The sequence below is a fragment of the Heptranchias perlo genome, unplaced genomic scaffold (assembly GCF_035084215.1).
Source record: "Heptranchias perlo isolate sHepPer1 unplaced genomic scaffold, sHepPer1.hap1 HAP1_SCAFFOLD_112, whole genome shotgun sequence".
Taxonomy (NCBI): domain Eukaryota; kingdom Metazoa; phylum Chordata; class Chondrichthyes; order Hexanchiformes; family Hexanchidae; genus Heptranchias; species Heptranchias perlo.
This window is the reverse complement of record NW_027138341.1, coordinates 442,441-463,060: the sequence shown is the minus strand read 5'-3', so window position 1 is coordinate 463,060 and position 20,620 is coordinate 442,441.

Here is a 20,620-nt window from a genome sequence, read left to right as displayed (position 1 = left end):
AGATTTTATCTTAAAATACAAGAACTTTTCGTGGTTCTTGTCAATTTTTGTTGGTTTTCATCTAATCAACTTATTTCAGTCAGCTAGATCTTTCTTCTTCAAAGCAAAAAGATTTTATCTTCAAATACAAGAACTTTTCGTGGTTTTGATGGTTTTCAGCAAATGAACATATTTCAGCGAGCTGGAAGTTTTTTCCTTAATAGAGTAAGATTTTATCTTAAAATACAAGAACTTTTCGTGGTTCTTGTCAATTTTTGTTGGTTTTCATCTAATGAACTTATTTCAGTCAGCTAGATCTTTCTTCTTCAAAGCAAAAAGATTTTATCTTCAAATACAAGAACTTTTCATGGTTTTGATGGTTTTCAGCAAATGAACAGATTTCAGCGAGCAAGAAGTTTTTTCTTTAATAGGGTAAGATTTTATCTTAAAATACAAGAAGTTTTCGTGGTTCTTGTCAATTTTTGTTGGTTTTCATCTAATGAACTTATTTCAGTCAGCTAGATCTTTCTTCTTCAAAGCAAAAAGATTTTATCTTCAAATACAAGAACTTTTCGTGGTTTTGATGGTTTTCAGCAAATGAACATATTTCAGCGAGCTGGAAGTTTTTTCCTTAATAGAGTAAGATTTTATCTTAAAATACAAGAACTTTTCGTGGTTCTTGTCAATTTTTGTTGGTTTTCATCTAATGAACTTATTTCAGTCAGCTGGATCTTTCTTCTTCAAAGCAAAAAGATTTTATCTTCAAATACAAGAACTTTTCGTGGTTTTGTTGGTTTTCAGCAAATGAACATATTTCAGCGAGCCAGAGGTTTTTTCTTTAATAGAGTAAGATATTATCTTAAAATACAAGAAGTTTTCGTGGTTCTTGTCAAATTTTGTTGGTTTTCATCTGATGAACTTATTTCAGTCAGCTAGATCTTTCTTCTTCAAAGCAAAAAGATTTTATCTTCAAATACAAGAACTTTTCGTGGTTTTGATGGTTTTCAGCAAATGAACATATTTCAGCGAGCTGGAAGTTTTTTCCTGAATGGAGTAAGATTTTATCTTAAAATACAAGAACTTTTCGTGGTTCTTGTCAATTTTTGTTGGTTTTCATCTAATGAACTTATTTCAGTCAGCTAGATCTTTCTTCTTCAAAGAAAAATGATTTTATCTTCAAATACAAGAACTTTTCGTGGTTTTGTTGGTTTTCAGCAAATGAACATATTTCAGCGAGCTGGGAGTTTTTTCTTTAATAGCATAAGATTTTATCTTAAAATACAAGAACTTTTCGTGGTTCTTGTCAATTTTTGTTGGTTTTCATCTAATGAACTTATTTCAGTCAGCGAGATCTTTCTTCTTCAAAGCAAAAAGATTTTATCTTCAAATACAAGAACTTTTCGTGGTTTTGATGGTTTTCAGCAAATGAACATATTTCAGCGAGCTGGAAGTTTTTTCCTTAATAGCCTAAGATTTTATCTTAAAATACAAGAACTTTTCGTGGTTCTTGTCAATTTTTGTTGGTTTTCATCTAATGAACTTATTTCAGTCAGCTAGATCTTTCTTCTTCAAAGCAAAAAGATTTTATCTTCAAATACAAGAACTTTTGGTGGTTTTGTTGGTTTTCAGCAAATGAACAGATTTCAGCGAGCTGGAAGTTTTTTCCTTAATAGAGTAAGATTTTATCTTAAAATACAAGAACTTTTCGTGGTTCTTGTCAATTCTTGTTGTTTTTCATCTAATGAACTTATTTCAGTCAGCTAGATCTTTCTTCTTCAAAGCAAAAAGATTTTATCTTCAAATACAAGAACTTTTGGTGGTTTTGTTGGTTTTCAGCAAATGAACAGATTTCAGCGAGCTGGAAGTTTTTTCCTTAATAGAGTAAGATTTTATCTTAAAATACAAGAACTTTTCGTGGTTCTTGTCAATTTTTGTTGGTTTTCATCTAATGAACTTATTTCAGTCAGCTAGATCTTTCTTCTTCAAAGCAAAAAGATTTTATCTTCAAATACAAGAACTTTTCGTGGTTTTGATGGTTTTCAGCAAATGAACATATTTCAGCGAGCTGGAAGTTTTTTCCTTAATAGAGTAAGATTTTATCTTGAAATACAAGAACTTTTCGTGGCTCTTGTCAATTTTTGTTGGTTTTCATCTGATGAACTTATTTCAGTCAGCTAGATCTTTCTTCTTCAAAGCAAAAAGATTTTATCTTCAAATACAAGAACTTTTCGTGGTTTTGATGGTTTTCAGCAAATGAACATATTTCAGCGAGCTGGAAGTTTTTTCCTGAATAGAGTAAGATTTTATCTTAAAATACAAGAACTTTTCGTGGTTCTTGTCAATTTTTGTTGGTTTTCATCTAATGAACTTATTTCAGTCAGCAAGATCTTTCTTCTTCAAAGCAAAAAGATTTTATCTTCAAATACAAGAACTTTTCGTGGTTTTGATGGTTTTCAGCAAATGAACAGATTTCAGCGAGCAAGAAGTTTTTTCTTTAATAGCGTAAGATTTTATCTTAAAATACAAGAAGTTTTCGTGGTTCTTGTCAATTTTTTTTGGTTTTCATCCAATGAACTTATTTCAGTCAGCTAGATCTTTCTTCTTCAAAGCAAAAAGATTTTATCTTCAAATACAAGAACTTTTCGTGGTTTTGATCGTTTTCAGCAAATGAACATATTTCAGCGAGCTGGAAGTTTTTTCTTTAATAGCGTAAGATTTTATCTTAAAATACAAGAACTTTTCGTGGTTCTTGTCAATTTTTGTTGGTTTTCATCTCATGAACTTATTTCAGTCAGCTAGATCTTTCTTCTTCAAAGCAAAAAGATTTTATCTTCAAATACAAGAACTTTTGGTGGTTTTGTTGGTTTTCAGCAAATGAACAGATTTCAGCGAGCTGGAAGTTTTTTCCTTAATAGAGTAAGATTTTATCTTAAAATACAAGAACTTTTCGTGGTTCTTGTCAATTTTTGTTGGTTTTCATCTAATGAACTTATTTCAGTCAGCTAGATCTTTCTTCTTCAAAGCAAAAAGATTTTATCTTCAAATACAAGAACTTTTGGTGGTTTTGTTGGTTTTCAGCAAATGAACAGATTTCAGCGAGCTGGAAGTTTTTTCCTTAATAGAGTAAGATTTTATCTTAAAATACAAGAACTTTTCGTGGTTCTTGTCAATTTTTGTTGGTTTTCATCTAATGAACTTATTTCAGTCAGCTGGATCTTTCTTCTTCAAAGCAAAAAGATTTTATCTTCAAATGCAAGAACCTTTCGTGGTTTTGATGGTTTTCAGCAAATGAACATAATTCAGCGAACTGGAAGATTTTTCCTTAATAGAGTAAGATTTTATCTTAAAATACAAGAACTTTTCGTGGTTCTTGTCAATTTTTGTTGGTTTTCATCTAATGAACTCATTTCAGTCAGCTGGATCTTTCTTCTTCAAAGCAAAAAGATTTTATCTTCAAATACAAGAACTTTTCGTGGTTTTGATGGTTTTCAGCAAATGAACATATTTCAGCGAGCTGGAAGTTTTTTCCTTAATAGAGTAAGATTTTATCTTAAAATACAAGAAATTTTCGTGGTTCTTGTCAATTTTTGTTGGTTTTCATCTAATGAACTTATTTCAGTCAGCTGGATCTTTCTTCTTCAAAGCAAAAAGATTTTATCTTCAAATACAAGAACTTTTCGTGGTTTTGTTGGTTTTCAGCAAATGAACATATTTCAGCGAGCCAGAGGTTTTTTCTTTAATAGCGTAAGATATTATCTTAAAATACAAGAAGTTTTCGTGGTTCTTGTCAAATTTTGTTGGTTTTCATCTGATGAACTTATTTCAGTCAGCTAGATCTTTCTTCTTCAAAGCAAAAAGATTTTATCTTCAAATACAAGAACTTTTCGTGGTTTTGATGGTTTTCAGCAAATCAACATATTTCAGCGAGCTGGAAGTTTTTTCCTGAATGGAGTAAGATTTTATCTTAAAATACAAGAACTTTTCGTGGTTCTTGTCAATTTTTGTTGGTTTTCATCGAATGAACTTATTTCAGTCAGCTAGATCTTTCTTCTTCAAAGAAAAAAGATTTTATCTTCAAAAACAAGAACTTTTCGTGGTTTTGTTGGTTTTCAGCAAATGAACATATTTCAGCGAGCTGGGAGTTTTTTCTTTAATAGCACAAGATTTTATCTTAAAATACAAGAACTTTTCGTGGTTCTTGTCAATTTTTGTTGGTTTTCATCTAATGAACTTATTTCAGTCAGCTGGATCTTTCTTCTTCAAAGCAAAAAGATTTTATCTTCAAATACAAGAACTTTTCGTGGTTTTGATGGTTTTCAGCAAATGAACATATTTCAGCGAGCTGGAAGTTTTTTCCTGAATAGAGTAACATTTTATCTTAAAATACAAGAACTTTTCGTGGTTCTTGTCAATTTTTGTTGGTTTTCATCTAATGAACTTATTTCAGTCAGCTAGATCTTTCTTCTTCAAAGCAAAAAGATATTATCTTCAAATACAAGAACTTTTCGTGGTTTTGATGGTTTTCAGCAAATGAACAGATTTCAGCGAGCTGGAAGTTTTTTCTTTAATAGCCTAAGATTTTATCTTAAAATACAAGAAATTTTCGTGGTTCTTGTCAATTTTTGTTGGTTTTCATCTAATGAACTTATTTCAGTCAGCGAGATCTTTCTTCGTCAAAGCAAAAAGATTTTATCTTCAAATACAAGAACTTTTCGTGGTTTTGATGGTTTTCAGCAAATGAACATAATTCAGCGAACTGGAAGTTTTTTCCTTAATAGAGTAAGATTTTATCTTAAAATACAAGAACTTTTCGTGGTTCTTGTCAATTTTTGTTGGTTTTCATCTAATGAACTTATTTCAGTCAGCTGGATCTTTCATCTTCAAAGCAAAAAGATTTTATCTTCAAATACAAGAACTTTTCGTGGTTTTGATGGTTTTCAGCAAATGAACATATTTCAGCGAGCTGGAAGTTTTTTCCTTAATAGAGTAAGATTTTATCTTAAAATACAAGAACTTTTCGTGGTTCTTGTCAATTTTTGTTGGTTTTCATCTAATGAACTTATTTCAGTCAGCTGGATCTTTCTTCTTCAAAGCAAAAAGATTTCATCTTCAAATACAAGAACTTTTCGTGGTTTTGTTGGTTTTCAGCAAATGAACATATTTCAGCGAGCCAGAAGTTTTTTCTTTAATAGCGTAAGATATTATCTTAAAATACAAGAAGTTTTCGTGGTCCTTGTCAAATTTTGTTGGTTTTCATCTAATGAACTTATTTCAGTCAGCTAGATCTTTCTTCTTCAAAGCAAAAAGATTTTATCTTCAAATACAAGAACTTTTCGTGGTTTTGATGGTTTTCAGCAAATGAACATATTTCAGCGAGCTGGAAGTTTTTTCCTTAATAGAGTAAGATTTTATCTTAAAATACAAGAACTTTTCGTGGTTCTTGTCAATTTTTGTTGGTTTTCATCTAATGAACTTATTTCAGTCAGCGAGATCTTTCTTCTTCAAAGCAAAAAGATTTTATCTTCAAATACAAGAACTTTTCGTGGTTTTGTTGGTTTTCAGCAAATGAACATATTTCAGCGAGCTGGGAGTTTTTTCTTTAATAGCGTAAGATTTTATCTTAAAATACAAGAACTTTTCGTTTTTCTTGTCAATTTTTGTTGGTTTTCATCGAATGAACTTATTTCAGTCAGCTAGATCTTTCTTCTTCAAAGCAAAAAGATTTTATCTTCAAATACAAGAACGTTTCGTGGTTTTGATGGTTTTCAGCAAATGAACATATTTCAGCGAGCTGGAAGTTTTTTCCTTAATAGAGTAAGATTTTATCTTAAAATACAAGAAGTTTTCGTGGTTCTTGTCAATTTTTGTTGGTTTTCATCTGATGAACTTATTTCAGTCAGCTAGATCTTTCTTCTTCAAAGCAAAAAGATTTTATCTTCAAATACAAGAACTTTTCGTGGTTTTGATGGTTGTCAGCAAATGAACAGATTTCAGCGAGCTGGAAGTTTTTTCCTTAATAGAGTAAGATTTTATCTTAAAATACAAGAACTTTTCGTGGCTCTTGTCAGTTTTTGTTGGTTTTCATCTAATGAACTTATTTCAGTCAGCTGGATCTTTCTTCTTCAAATCAAAAAGATTTTATCTTCAAATACAAGAACTTTTCGTGGTTTTGATGGTTTTCAGCAAATGAACATATTTCAGCGAGCTGGAAGTTTTTTCCTTAATAGAGTAAGATTTTATCTTAAAATACAAGAACTTTTCGTGGTTCTTGTCAATTTTTGTTGGTTTTCATCTAATGAACTTATTTCAGTCAGCTGGATCTTTCTTCTTCAAAGAAAAAAGATTTTATCTTCAAATACAAGAACTTTTCGTGGTTTTGTTGGTTTTCAGCAAATGAACATATTTCAGCGAGCTGGGAGTTTTTTCCTTAATAGAGTAAGATTTTATCTTAAAATACAAGAACTTTTCGTGGTTCTCGTCAATTTTTGTTGGTTTTCATCTAATGAACTTATTTCAGTCAGCTAGATCTTTCTTCTTCAAAGCAAAAAGATTTTATCTTCAAATACAAGAACTTTTCGTGGTTTTGTTGGTTTTCAGCAAATGAACATATTTCAGCGAGCCAGAAGTTTTTTCTTTAATAGCGTAAGATATTATCTTAAAATACAAGAACTTTTCGTGGTGCTTGTCAATTTTTGTTGGTTTTCATCTAATGAACTTATTTCAGTCAGCTGGATCTTTCTTCTTCAAAGCAAAAAGATTTTATCTTCAAATACAAGAACTTTTCGTGGTTTTGATGGTTTTCAGCAAATGAACATATTTCAGCGAGCTGGAAGTTTTTCGCTGAATAGAGTAAGATTTTATCTTAAAATACAAGAACTTTTCGTGGTTCTTGTCAATTTTTGTTGGTTTTCATCTAATGAACTTATTTCAGTCAGCTGGATCTTTCTTCTTCAAAGCAAAAAGATTTTATCTTCAAATACAAGAACTTTTCGTGGTTTTGATGGTTTTCAGCAAATGAACAGATTTCAGCGAGCTGGAAGTTTTTTCTTTAATAGCCTAAGATTTTATCTTAAAATAGAAGAACTTTTCGTGGTTCTTGTCAATCTTTGTTGGTTTTCATCTGATGAACTTATTTCAGTCAGCTAGATCTTTCTTCTTCAAAGCAAAAAGATTTTATTTTCAAATACAAGAACTTTTCGTGGTTTTGATGGTTTTCAGCAAATTAACATATTTCAGCGAGCTGGAGGTTTTTTCCTTAATAGAGTAAGATTTTATCTTAAAATACAAGAACTTTTCGTGGCTCTTGTCAATTTTTGTTGGTTTTCATCTGATGAACTTATTTCAGTCAGCTGGATCTTTCTTCTTGATAGCAAAAAGATTTTATCTTCAAATACAAGAACTTTTCATGGTTTTGATGGTTTTCAGCAAATGAACAGATTTCAGCGAGCAAGAAGTTTTTTCTTTAATAGCGTAAGATTTTATCTTAAAGTCCAAGAACTTTTCGTGGTTCTTGTCAATTTTTTTTGTTTTTCATCTTATGAAACTATTTCAGTCAGCTCTATCTTTCTTCTTCAAAGCAAAAAGATTTTATCTTCAAATACAAGAACTTTTCGTGGTTTTGTTGGTTTTCAGCAAATGAACATATTTCAGCGAGCTGGGAGTTTTTTCTTTAATAGCGTAAGATTTTATCTTAAAATACAAGAACTTTTCGTGGTTCTTGTCAATTTTTGTTGGTTTTCATCTAATGAACTTATTTGAGTCAGCTGGATCTTTCTTCTTCAAAGCAAAAAGATTTTATCTTCAAATACAAGAACTTTTCGTGGTTTTGATGGTTTTCAGCAAATGAACATATTTCAGCGAGCTGGAAGTTTTTCGCTGAATAGAGTAAGATTTTATCTTAAAATACAAGAAGTTTTCGTGGTTCTTGTCAATTTTTGTTGGTTTTCATCTGATGAACTTATTTCAGTCAGCTAGATCTTTCTTCTTCAAAGCAAAAAGATTTTATCTTCAAATACAAGAACTTTTCGTGGTTTTGATGGTTGTCAGCAAATGAACAGATTTCAGCGAGCTGGAAGTTTTTTCCTTAATAGAGTAAGATTTTATCTTAAAATACAAGAACTTTTCGTGGCTCTTGTCAATTTTTGTTGGTTTTCATCTAATGAACTTATTTCAGTCAGCTGGATCTTTCTTCTTCAAATCAAAAAGATTTTATCTTCAAATACAAGAACTTTTCGTGGTTTTGATGGTTTTCAGCAAATGAACATATCTCAGCGAGCTGGAAGTTTTATCCTTAATAGAGTAAGATTTTATCTTAAAATACAAGAACTTTTCGTGGTTCTTGTCAATTTTTGTTGGTTTTCATCTGATGAACTTATTTCAGTCAGCTAGATCTTTCTTCTTCAAAGAAAAAAGATTTTATCTTCAAATACAAGAACTTTTCGTGGTTTTGTTGGTTTTCAGCAAATGAACATATTTCAGCGAGCTGGGAGTTTTTTCTTTAATAGCGTAAGATTTTATCTTAAAATACAAGAACTTTTCGTGGTTCTTGTCAATTTTTGTTGGTTTTCATCTGATGAACTTATTTCAGTCAGCTAGATCTTTCTTCTTCAAAGCAAAAAGATTTTATCTTCAAATACAAGAACTTTTCGTGGTTTTGATGGTTGTCAGCAAATGAACAGATTTCAGCAAGCTGGAAGTTTTTTCCTTAATAGAGTAAGATTTTATCTTAAAATACAAGAACTTTTCGTGGCTCTTGTCAATTTTTGTTGGTTTTCATCTAATGAACTTATTTCAGTCAGCTGGATCTTTCTTCTTCAAATCAAAAAGATTTTATCTTCAAATACAAGAACTTTTCGTGGTTTTGATGGTTTTCAGCAAATGAACATATTTCAGCGAGCTGGAAGTTTTTTCCTTAATAGAGTAAGATTTTATCTTAAAATACAAGAACTTTTCGTGGTTCTTGTCAATTTTTGTTGGTTTTCATCTAATGAACTTATTTCAGTCAGCTGGATCTTTCTTCTTCAAAGAAAAAAGATTTTATCTTCAAATACAAGAACTTTTCGTGGTTTTGTTGGTTTTCAGCAAATGAACATATTTCAGCGAGCTGGGAGTTTTTTCTTTAATAGCGTAAGATTTTATCTTAAAATACAAGAACTTTTCGTTTTTCTTGTCAATTTTTGTTGGTTTTCATCCAATGAACTTATTTCAGTCAGCTAGATCTTTCTTCTTCAAAGCAAAAAGATTTTATCTTCAAATACAAGAACTTTTCGTGGTTTTGATGGTTTTCAGCAAATGAACATATTTCAGCGAGCTGGAAGTTTTTTCCTTAATAGAGTAAGATTTTATCTTAAAATACAAGAACTTTTCGTGTTTCTCGTCAATTTTTGTTGGTTTTCATCTAATGAACTTATTTCAGTCAGCTAGATCTTTCTTCTTCAAAGCAAAAAGATTTTATCTTCAAATACAAGAACTTTTCGTGGTTTTGTTGGTTTTCAGCAAATGAACATATTTCAGCGAGCCAGAAGTTTTTTCTTTAATAGCGTAAGATATTATCTTAAAATACAAGAACTTTTCGTGGTGCTTGTCAATTTTTGTTGGTTTTCATCTAATGAACTTATTTCAGTCAGCTGGATCTTTCTTCTTCAAAGCAAAAAGATTTTATCTTCAAATACAAGAACTTTTCGTGGTTTTGATGGTTTTCAGCAAATGAACATATTTCAGCGAGCTGGAAGTTTTTCGCTGAATAGAGTAAGATTTTATCTTAAAATACAAGAACTTTTCGTGGTTCTTGTCAATTTTTGTTGGTTTTCATCTAATGAACTTATTTCAGTCAGCTGGATCTTTCTTCTTCAAAGCAAAAAGATTTTATCTTCAAATACAAGAACTTTTCGTGGTTTTGATGGTTTTCAGCAAATGAACAGATTTCAGCGAGCTGGAAGTTTTTTCTTTAATAGCCTAAGATTTTATCTTAAAATAGAAGAACTTTTCGTGGTTCTTGTCAATCTTTGTTGGTTTTCATCTGATGAACTTATTTCAGTCAGCTAGATCTTTCTTCTTCAAAGCAAAAAGATTTTATTTTCAAATACAAGAACTTTTCGTGGTTTTGATGGTTTTCAGCAAATTAACATATTTCAGCGAGCTGGAGGTTTTTTCCTTAATAGAGTAAGATTTTATCTTAAAATACAAGAACTTTTCGTGGCTCTTGTCAATTTTTGTTGGTTTTCATCTGATGAACTTATTTCAGTCAGCTGGATCTTTCTTCTTGATAGCAAAAAGATTTTATCTTCAAATACAAGAACTTTTCATGGTTTTGATGGTTTTCAGCAAATGAACAGATTTCAGCGAGCAAGAAGTTTTTTCTTTAATAGCGTAAGATTTTATCTTAAAGTCCAAGAACTTTTCGTGGTTCTTGTCAATTTTTTTTGTTTTTCATCTTATGAAACTATTTCAGTCAGCTCTATCTTTCTTCTTCAAAGCAAAAAGATTTTATCTTCAAATACAAGAACTTTTCGTGGTTTTGTTGGTTTTCAGCAAATGAACATATTTCAGCGAGCTGGGAGTTTTTTCTTTAATAGCGTAAGATTTTATCTTAAAATACAAGAACTTTTCGTGGTTCTTGTCAATTTTTGTTGGTTTTCATCTAATGAACTTATTTGAGTCAGCTGGATCTTTCTTCTTCAAAGCAAAAAGATTTTATCTTCAAATACAAGAACTTTTCGTGGTTTTGATGGTTTTCAGCAAATGAACATATTTCAGCGAGCTGGAAGTTTTTCGCTGAATAGAGTAAGATTTTATCTTAAAATACAAGAAGTTTTCGTGGTTCTTGTCAATTTTTGTTGGTTTTCATCTGATGAACTTATTTCAGTCAGCTAGATCTTTCTTCTTCAAAGCAAAAAGATTTTATCTTCAAATACAAGAACTTTTCGTGGTTTTGATGGTTGTCAGCAAATGAACAGATTTCAGCGAGCTGGAAGTTTTTTCCTTAATAGAGTAAGATTTTATCTTAAAATACAAGAACTTTTCGTGGCTCTTGTCAATTTTTGTTGGTTTTCATCTAATGAACTTATTTCAGTCAGCTGGATCTTTCTTCTTCAAATCAAAAAGATTTTATCTTCAAATACAAGAACTTTTCGTGGTTTTGATGGTTTTCAGCAAATGAACATATCTCAGCGAGCTGGAAGTTTTATCCTTAATAGAGTAAGATTTTATCTTAAAATACAAGAACTTTTCGTGGTTCTTGTCAATTTTTGTTGGTTTTCATCTGATGAACTTATTTCAGTCAGCTAGATCTTTCTTCTTCAAAGAAAAAAGATTTTATCTTCAAATACAAGAACTTTTCGTGGTTTTGTTGGTTTTCAGCAAATGAACATATTTCAGCGAGCTGGGAGTTTTTTCTTTAATAGCGTAAGATTTTATCTTAAAATACAAGAACTTTTCGTGGTTCTTGTCAATTTTTGTTGGTTTTCATCTGATGAACTTATTTCAGTCAGCTAGATCTTTCTTCTTCAAAGCAAAAAGATTTTATCTTCAAATACAAGAACTTTTCGTGGTTTTGATGGTTGTCAGCAAATGAACAGATTTCAGCAAGCTGGAAGTTTTTTCCTTAATAGAGTAAGATTTTATCTTAAAATACAAGAACTTTTCGTGGCTCTTGTCAATTTTTGTTGGTTTTCATCTAATGAACTTATTTCAGTCAGCTGGATCTTTCTTCTTCAAATCAACAAGATTTTATCTTCAAATACAAGAACTTTTCGTGGTTTTGATGGTTTTCAGCAAATGAACATATTTCAGCGAGCTGGAAGTTTTTTCCTTAATAGAGTAAGATTTTATCTTAAAATACAAGAACTTTTCGTGGTTCTTGTCAATTTTTGTTGGTTTTCATCTAATGAACTTATTTCAGTCAGCTGGATCTTTCTTCTTCAAAGAAAAAAGATTTTATCTTCAAATACAAGAACTTTTCGTGGTTTTGTTGGTTTTCAGCAAATGAACATATTTCAGCGAGCTGGGAGTTTTTTCTTTAATAGCGTAAGATTTTATCTTAAAATACAAGAACTTTTCGTTTTTCTTGTCAATTTTTGTTGGTTTTCATCCAATGAACTTATTTCAGTCAGCTAGATCTTTCTTCTTCAAAGCAAAAAGATTTTATCTTCAAATACAAGAACTTTTCGTGGTTTTGATGGTTTTCAGCAAATGAACATATTTCAGCGAGCTGGAAGTTTTTTCCTTAATAGAGTAAGATTTTATCTTAAAATACAAGAACTTTTCGTGTTTCTCGTCAATTTTTGTTGGTTTTCATCTAATGAACTTATTTCAGTCAGCTAGATCTTTCTTCTTCAAAGCAAAAAGATTTTATCTTCAAATACAAGAACTTTTCGTGGTTTTGTTGGTTTTCAGCAAATGAACATATTTCAGCGAGCCAGAAGTTTTTTCTTTAATAGCGTAAGATATTATCTTAAAATACAAGAACTTTTCGTGGTGCTTGTCAATTTTTGTTGGTTTTCATCTAATGAACTTATTTCAGTCAGCTGGATCTTTCTTCTTCAAAGCAAAAAGATTTTATCTTCAAATACAAGAACTTTTCGTGGTTTTGATGGTTTTCAGCAAATGAACATATTTCAGCGAGCTGGAAGTTTTTCGCTGAATAGAGTAAGATTTTATCTTAAAATACAAGAACTTTTCGTGGTTCTTGTCAATTTTTGTTGGTTTTCATCTAATGAACTTATTTCAGTCAGCTGGATCTTTCTTCTTCAAAGCAAAAAGATTTTATCTTCAAATACAAGAACTTTTCGTGGTTTTGATGGTTTTCAGCAAATGAACAGATTTCAGCGAGCTGGAAGTTTTTTCTTTAATAGCCTAAGATTTTATCTTAAAATACAAGAACTTTTCGTGGTTCTTGTCAATCTTTGTTGGTTTTCATCTGATGAACTTATTTCAGTCAGCGAGATCTTTCTTCTTCAAAGCAAAAAGATTTTATTTTCAAATACAAGAACTTTTCGTGGTTTTGATGGTTTTCAGCAAATTAACATATTTCAGCGAGCTGGAGGTTTTTTCCTTAATAGAGTAAGATTTTATCTTAAAATACAAGAACTTTTCGTGGCTCTTGTCAATTTTTGTTGGTTTTCATCTGATGAACTTATTTCAGTCAGCTGGATCTTTCTTCTTGATAGCAAAAAGATTTTATCTTCAAATAGAAGAACTTTTCATGGTTTTGATGGTTTTCAGCAAATGAACAGATTTCAGCGAGCAAGAAGTTTTTTCTTTAATAGCGTAAGATTTTATCTTAAAGTCCAAGAACTTTTCGTGGTTCTTGTCAATTTTTTTTGTTTTTCATCTAATGAAACTATTTCAGTCAGCTCTATCTTTCTTCTTCAAAGCAAAAAGATTTTATCTTCAAATACAAGAACTTTTCGTGGTTTTGTTGGTTTTCAGCAAATGAACATATTTCAGCGAGCTGGGAGTTTTTTCTTTAATAGCGTAAGATTTTATCTTAAAATACAAGAACTTTTCGTGGTTCTTGTCAATTTTTGTTGGTTTTCATCTAATGAACTTATTTGAGTCAGCTGGATCTTTCTTCTTCAAAGCAAAAAGATTTTATCTTCAAATACAAGAACTTTTCGTGGTTTTGATGGTTTTCAGCAAATGAACATATTTCAGCGAGCTGGAAGTTTTTCGCTGAATAGAGTAAGATTTTATCTTAAAATACAAGAACTTTTCGTGGTTCTTGTCAATCTTTGTTGGTTTTCATCTGATGAACTTATTTCAGTCAGCTAGATCTTTCTTCTTCAAAGCAAAAAGATTTTATTTTCAAATACAAGAACTTTTCGTGGTTTTGATGGTTTTCAGCAAATTAACATATTTCAGCGAGCTGGAGGTTTTTTCCTTAATAGAGTAAGATTTTATCTTAAAATACAAGAACTTTTCGTGGCTCTTGTCAATTTTTGTTGGTTTTCATCTGATGAACTTATTTCAGTCAGCTGGATCTTTCTTCTTGATAGCAAAAAGATTTTATCTTCAAATACAAGAACTTTTCATGGTTTTGATGGTTTTCAGCAAATGAACAGATTTCAGCGAGCAAGAAGTTTTTTCTTTAATAGCGTAAGATTTTATCTTAAAGTCCAAGAACTTTTCGTGGTTCTTGTCAATTTTTTTTGTTTTTCATCTAATGAAACTATTTCAGTCAGCTCTATCTTTCTTCTTCAAAGCAAAAAGATTTTATCTTCAAATACAAGAACTTTTCGTGGTTTTGTTGGTTTTCAGCAAATGAACATATTTCAGCGAGCTGGGAGTTTTTTCTTTAATAGCGTAAGATTTTATCTTAAAATACAAGAACTTTTCGTGGTTCTTGTCAATTTTTGTTGGTTTTCATCTAATGAACTTATTTGAGTCAGCTGGATCTTTCTTCTTCAAAGCAAAAAGATTTTATCTTCAAATACAAGAACTTTTCGTGGTTTTGATGGTTTTCAGCAAATGAACATATTTCAGCGAGCTGGAAGTTTTTCGCTGAATAGAGTAAGATTTTATCTTAAAATACAAGAACTTTTCGTGGTTCTTGTCAATTTTTGTTGGTTTTCATCTGATGAACTTATTTCAGTCAGCTGGATCTTTCTTCTTCAAAGCAAAAAGATTTTATCTTCAAATACAAGAACATTTCGTGGTTTTGATGGTTTTCAGCAAATGAACAGATTTCAGCGAGCTGGAAGTTTTTTCCTTAATAGAGTAAGATTTTATCTTAAAATACAAGAACTTTTCGTGGTTCTTGTCAATTTTTGTTGGTTTTCATCTAATGAACTTATTTCAGTCAGCGAGATCTTTCTTCTTCAAAGCAAAAAGATTTTATCTTCAAATACAAGAACTTTTCGAGTTTTGTTGGTTTTCAGCAAATGAACATATTTCAGCGAGCCAGAAGTATTTTCTTTAATAGCGTAAGATATTATCTTAAAATACAAGAACTTTTCGTGGTTCTTGTCAATTTTTGTTGGTTTTCATCTAATGAACTTATTTCAGTCAGCTGGATCTTTCTTCTTCAAAGCAAAAAGATTTTATCTTCAAATACAAGAACTTTTCGTGGTTTTGTTGGTTTTCAGCAAATGAACAGATTTCAGCGAGCTGGAAGTTTTTTCCTTAATAGAGTAAGATTTTATCTTAAAATACAAGAACTTTTCGTGGTTCTTGTCAATTTTTGTTGGTTTTCATCTAATGAACTTATTTCAGTCAGCTAGATCTTTCTTCTTCAAAGCAAAAAGATTTTATCTTCAAATACAAGAACTTTTCGTGGTTTTGATGGTTTTCAGCAAATGAACATATTTCAGCGAGCTGGAAGTTTTTTCCTTAATAGAGTAAGATTTTATCTTAAAATACAAGAACTTTTCGTGGCTCTTGTCAATTTTTGTTGGTTTTCATCTGATGAACTTATTTCAGTCAGCTGGATCTTTCTTCTTGAAAGCAAAAAGATTTTATCTTCAAATACAAGAACTTTTCATGGTTTTGATGGTTTTCAGCAAATGAACAGATTTCAGCGAGCAAGAAGTTTTTTCTTTAATAGCGTAAGATTTTATCTTAAAGTCCAAGAACTTTTCGTGGTTCTTGTCAATTTTTTTTGTTTTTCATCTAATGAAACTATTTCAGTCAGCTCTATCTTTCTTCTTCAAAGCAAAAAGATTTTATCTTCAAATACAAGAACTTTTGGTGGTTTTGTTGGTTTTCAGCAAATGAACAGATTTCAGCGAGCTGGAAGTTTTTTCCTTAATAGAGTAGGATTTTATCTTAAAATACAAGAACTTTTCGTGGTTCTTGTCAATTTTTGTTGGTTTTCATCTAATGAACTTATTTCAGTCAGCTGGATCTTTCTTCTTCAAAGCAAAAAGATTTTATCTTCAAATACAAGAACTTTTCGAGTTTTGTTGGTTTTCAGCAAATGAACATATTTCAGCGAGCCAGAAGTATTTTCTTTAATAGCGTAAGATATTATCTTAAAATACAAGAACTTTTCGTGGTTCTTGTCAATTTTTGTTGGTTTTCATCTAATGAACTTATTTCAGTCAGCTGGATCTTTCATCTTCAAAGCAAAAAGATTTTATCTTCAAATACAAGAACTTTTCGTGGATTTGTTGGTTTTCAGCAAATGAACAGATTTCAGCGAGCTGGAAGTTTTTTCCTTAATAGAGTAAGATTTTATCTTAAAATACAAGAACTTTTCGTGGTTCTTGTCAATTTTTGTTGGTTTTCATCTAATGAACTTATTTCAGTCAGCTAGATCTTTCTTCTTCAAAGCAAAAAGATTTTATCTTCAAATACAAGAACTTTTGGTGGTTTTGTTGGTTTTCAGCAAATGAACAGATTTCAGCGAGCTGGAAGTTTTTTGCCTGAATAGAGTAAGATTTTATCTTAAAATACAAGAACTTTTCGTGGTTCTTGTCAATTTTTGTTGGTTTTCATCTGATGAACTTATTTCAGTCAGCTAGATCTTTCTTCTTCAAAGCAAAAAGATTTTATCTTCAAATACAAGAACTTTTCGTGGTTTTGTTGGTTTTCAGTAAATGAACATATTTCAGCGAGCCAGAAGTTTTTTCTTTAATAGCCTAAGATTTTATCTTAAAATACAAGAACTTTTCGTGGTTCTTGTCAATTTTTGTTGGTTTTCATCAAATGAACTGATTTCAGTCAGCTCGAATCTTCTTCGTCAAAGCAAAAAGATTTTATCTTCAAATACAAGAACTTTTGGTGGTTTTGTTGGTTTTCAGCAAATGAACAGATTTCAGCGAGCTGGAAGTTTTTTCCTTAATAGAGTAAGATTTTATCTTAAAATACAAGAACTTTTCGTGGTTCTTGTCAATTTTTGTTGGTTTTCATCCAATGAACTTATTTCAGTCAGCTAGATCTTTCTTCTTCAAAGCAAAAAGATTTTATCTTCAAATACAAGAACTTTTCGTGGTTTTGTTGGTTTTCAGCAAATGAACATATTTCAGCGAGCTGGGTGTTTTTTCTTTAATAGCGTAATATTTTATCTTAAAATACAAGAACTTTTCGTGGTGCTTGTCAATTTTTGTTGGTTTTCATCGAATGAACTTATTTCAGTCAGCGAGATCTTTCTTCTTCAAAGCAAAAAGATTTTATCTTCAAATACAAGAACTTTTCGTGGTTTTGATGGTTTTCAGCAAATGAACATATTTCAGCGAGCTGGAAGTTTTTTCCTTAATAGAGTAAGATTTTATCTTAAAATACAAGAACTTTTCGTGGTTCTTGTCAATTTTTGTTGGTTTTCATCTAATGAACTTATTTCAGTCAGCTGGATCTTTCTTCTTCAAAGCAAAAAGATTTTCTCTTGAAATACAAGAACTTTTCGAGTTTTGTTGGTTTTCAGCAAATGAACATATTTCAGCGAGCCAGAAGTTTTTTCTTTAATAGCGTAAGATATTATCTTAAAACACAAGAACTTTTCGTGGTTCTTGTCAATTTTTGTTGGTTTTCATCTAATGAACTTATTTCAGTCAGCTAGATCTTTCTTCTTCGAAGCAAAAAGATTTTATCTTGAAATACAAGAACTTTTCGTGGTTTTGTTGGTTTTCAGCAAATGAACAGATTTCAGCGAGCTGGAAGTTTTTTCCTTAATAGAGTAAGATTTTATCTTAAAATACAAGAACTTTTCGTGGTTCTTGTCAATTCTTGTTGGTTTTCATCCAATGAACTTATTTCAGTCAGCTAGATCTTTCTTCTTCAAAGCAAAAAGATTTTATCTTCAAATACAAGAACTTTTCGTGGTTTTGATGGTTTTCAGCAAATGAACATATTTCAGCGAGCTGGAAGTTTTTTCCTTAATAGAGTAAGATTTTATCTTAAAATACAAGAACTTTTCGTGGCTCTTGTCAATTTTTGTTGGTTTTCATCTGATGAACTTATTTCAGTCAGCTGGGTCTTTATTCTTGAAAGCGAAAAGATTTTATCTTCAAATACACGAACTTTTCATGGTTTTGATGGTTTTCAGCAAATGAACAGATTTCAGCGAGCAAGAAGTTTTTTCTTTAATAGCGTAAGATTTTATCTTAAAGTACAAGAACTTTTCGTGGTTCTTGTCAATTTTTTTTGTTTTTCATCTAATGAAACTATTTCAGTCAGCTCTATCTTTCTTCTTCAAAGCAAAAAGATTTTATCTTCAAATACAAGAACTTTTGGTGGTTTTGTTGGTTTTCAGCAAATGAACAGATTTCAGCGAGCTGGAAGTTTTTTCCTTAATAGAGTAGGAATTTATCTTAAAATACAAGAACTTTTCGTGGTTCTTGTCAATTTTTGTTGGTTTTCATCTAATGAACTTATTTCAGTCAGCTAGATCTTTCTTCTTCAAAGCAAAAAGATTTTATCTTCAAATACAAGAACTTTTCGTGGTTTTGATGGTTTTCAGCAAATGAACATATTTCAGCGAGCTGGAAGTTTTTTCCTTAATAGAGTAAGATTTTATCTTAAAATACAAGAACTTTTCGTGGCTCTTGTCAATTTTTGTTGGTTTTCATCTAATGAACTGATTTCAGTCAGCTCGAATCTTCTTCGTCAAAGCAAAAAGATTTTATCTTCAAATACAAGAACTTTTGGTGGTTTTGTTGGTTTTCAGCAAATGAACAGATTTCAGCGAGCTGGAAGTTTTTTCCTTAATAGAGTAAGATTTTATCTTAAAATACAAGAACTTTTCGTGGTTCTTGTCAATTTTTGTTGGTTTTCATCTAATGAACTTATTTCAGTCAGCTAGATCTTTCTTCTTCAAAGCAAAAAGATTTTATCTTCAAATACAAGAACTTTTCGTGGTTTTGTTGGTTTTCAGCAAATGAACATATTTCAGCGAGCTGGGAGTTTTTTCTTTAATAGCGTAAGATTTTATCTTAAAATACAAGAACTTTTCGTGGTGCTTGTCAATTTTTGTTGGTTTTCATCTGATGAACTCATTTCAGTCAGCTGGATCTTTCTTCTTCAAAGCAAAAAGATTTTATCTTCAAATACAAGAACTTTTCGTGGTTTTGATGGTTTTCAGCAAATGAACATATTTCAGCGAGCTGGAAGTTTTTTCCTTAATAGAGTAAGATTTTATCTTAAAATACAAGAACTTTTCGTGGTTCTTGTCAATTTTTGTTGGTTTTCATCTAATGAACTTATTTCAGTCAGCTGGATCTTTCTTCTTCAAAGCAAAAAGATTTTATCTTCAAATACAAGAACTTTTCGAGTTTTGTTGGTTTTCAGCAAATGAACATATTTCAGCGAGCCAGAAGTTTTTTCTTTAATAGCGTAAGATATTATCTTAAAATACAAGAACTTTTCGTGGTTCTTGTCAATTTTTGTTGGTTTTCATCTAATGAACTTATTTCAGTCAGCTAGATCTTTCTTCTTCGAAGCAAAAAGATTTTATCTTGAAATACAAGAACTTTTCGTGGTTTTGTTGGTTTTCAGCAAATGAACAGATTTCAGCGAGCTGGAAGTTTTTTCCTTAATAGAGTAAGATTTTATCTTAAAATACAAGAACTTTTCGTGGTTCTTGTCAATTTTTGTTGGTTTTCATCTGATGAACTTATTTCAGTCAGCTAGATCTTTCTTCTTCAAAGCAAAAAGATTTTATCTTCAAATACAAGAACTTTTCGTGGTTTTGATGGTTTTCAGCAAATGAACATATTTCAGCGAGCTGGAAGTTTTTTCCTTAATAGAGTAAGATTTTATCTTAAAATACAAGAACTTTTCGTGGCTCTTGTCAATTTTTGTTGGTTTTCATCTGATGAACTTATTTCAGTCAGCTGGATCTTTCTTCTTGAAAGCAAAAAGATTTTATCTTCAAATACAAGAACTTTTCATGGTTTTGATGGTTTTCAGCAAATGAACAGATTTCAGCGAGCAAGAAGTTTTTTCTTTAATAGCGTAAGATTTTATCTTAAAGTACAAGAACTTTTCGTGGTTCTTGTCAATTTTTTTTGTTTTTCATCTCATGAAACTATTTCAGTCAGCTCTATCTTTCTTCTTCAAAGCAAAAAGATTTTATCTTCAAATACAAGAACTTTTGGTGGTTTTGTTGGTTTTCAGCAAATGAACAGATTTCAGCGAGCTGGAAGTTTTTTCCTTAATAGAGTAAGATTTTATCTTAAAATACAAGAACTTTTCGTGGTTCTTGTCAATTTTTGTTGGTTTTCATCTAATGAACTTATTTCAGTCAGCTAGATCTTTCTTCTTCAAAGCAAAAAGATTTTATCTTCAAATACAAGAACTTTTCGTGGTTTTGATGGTTTTCAGCAAATGAACAGATTTCAGCGAGCTGGAAGTTTTTTCCTTAATAGAGCAAGATTTTATCTTAAAATACAAGAACTTTTCGTGGCTCTTGTCAATTTTTGTTGGTTTTCATCTGATGAACTTATTTCAGTCAGCTGGATCTTTCTTCTTGAAAGCAAAAAGATTTTATCTTCAAATACAAGAACTTTTCGTGGTTTTGTTGGTTTTCAGTAAATGAACATATTTCAGCGAGCCAGAAGTTTTTTCTTTAATAGCGTAAGATATTATCTTAAAATACAAGAAGTTTTCGTGGTTCTTGTCAAATTTTGTTGGTTTTCATCTAATGAACTTATTTCAGTCAGCTAGATCTTTATTCTTCAAAGCAAAAAGATTTTATCTTCAAATACAA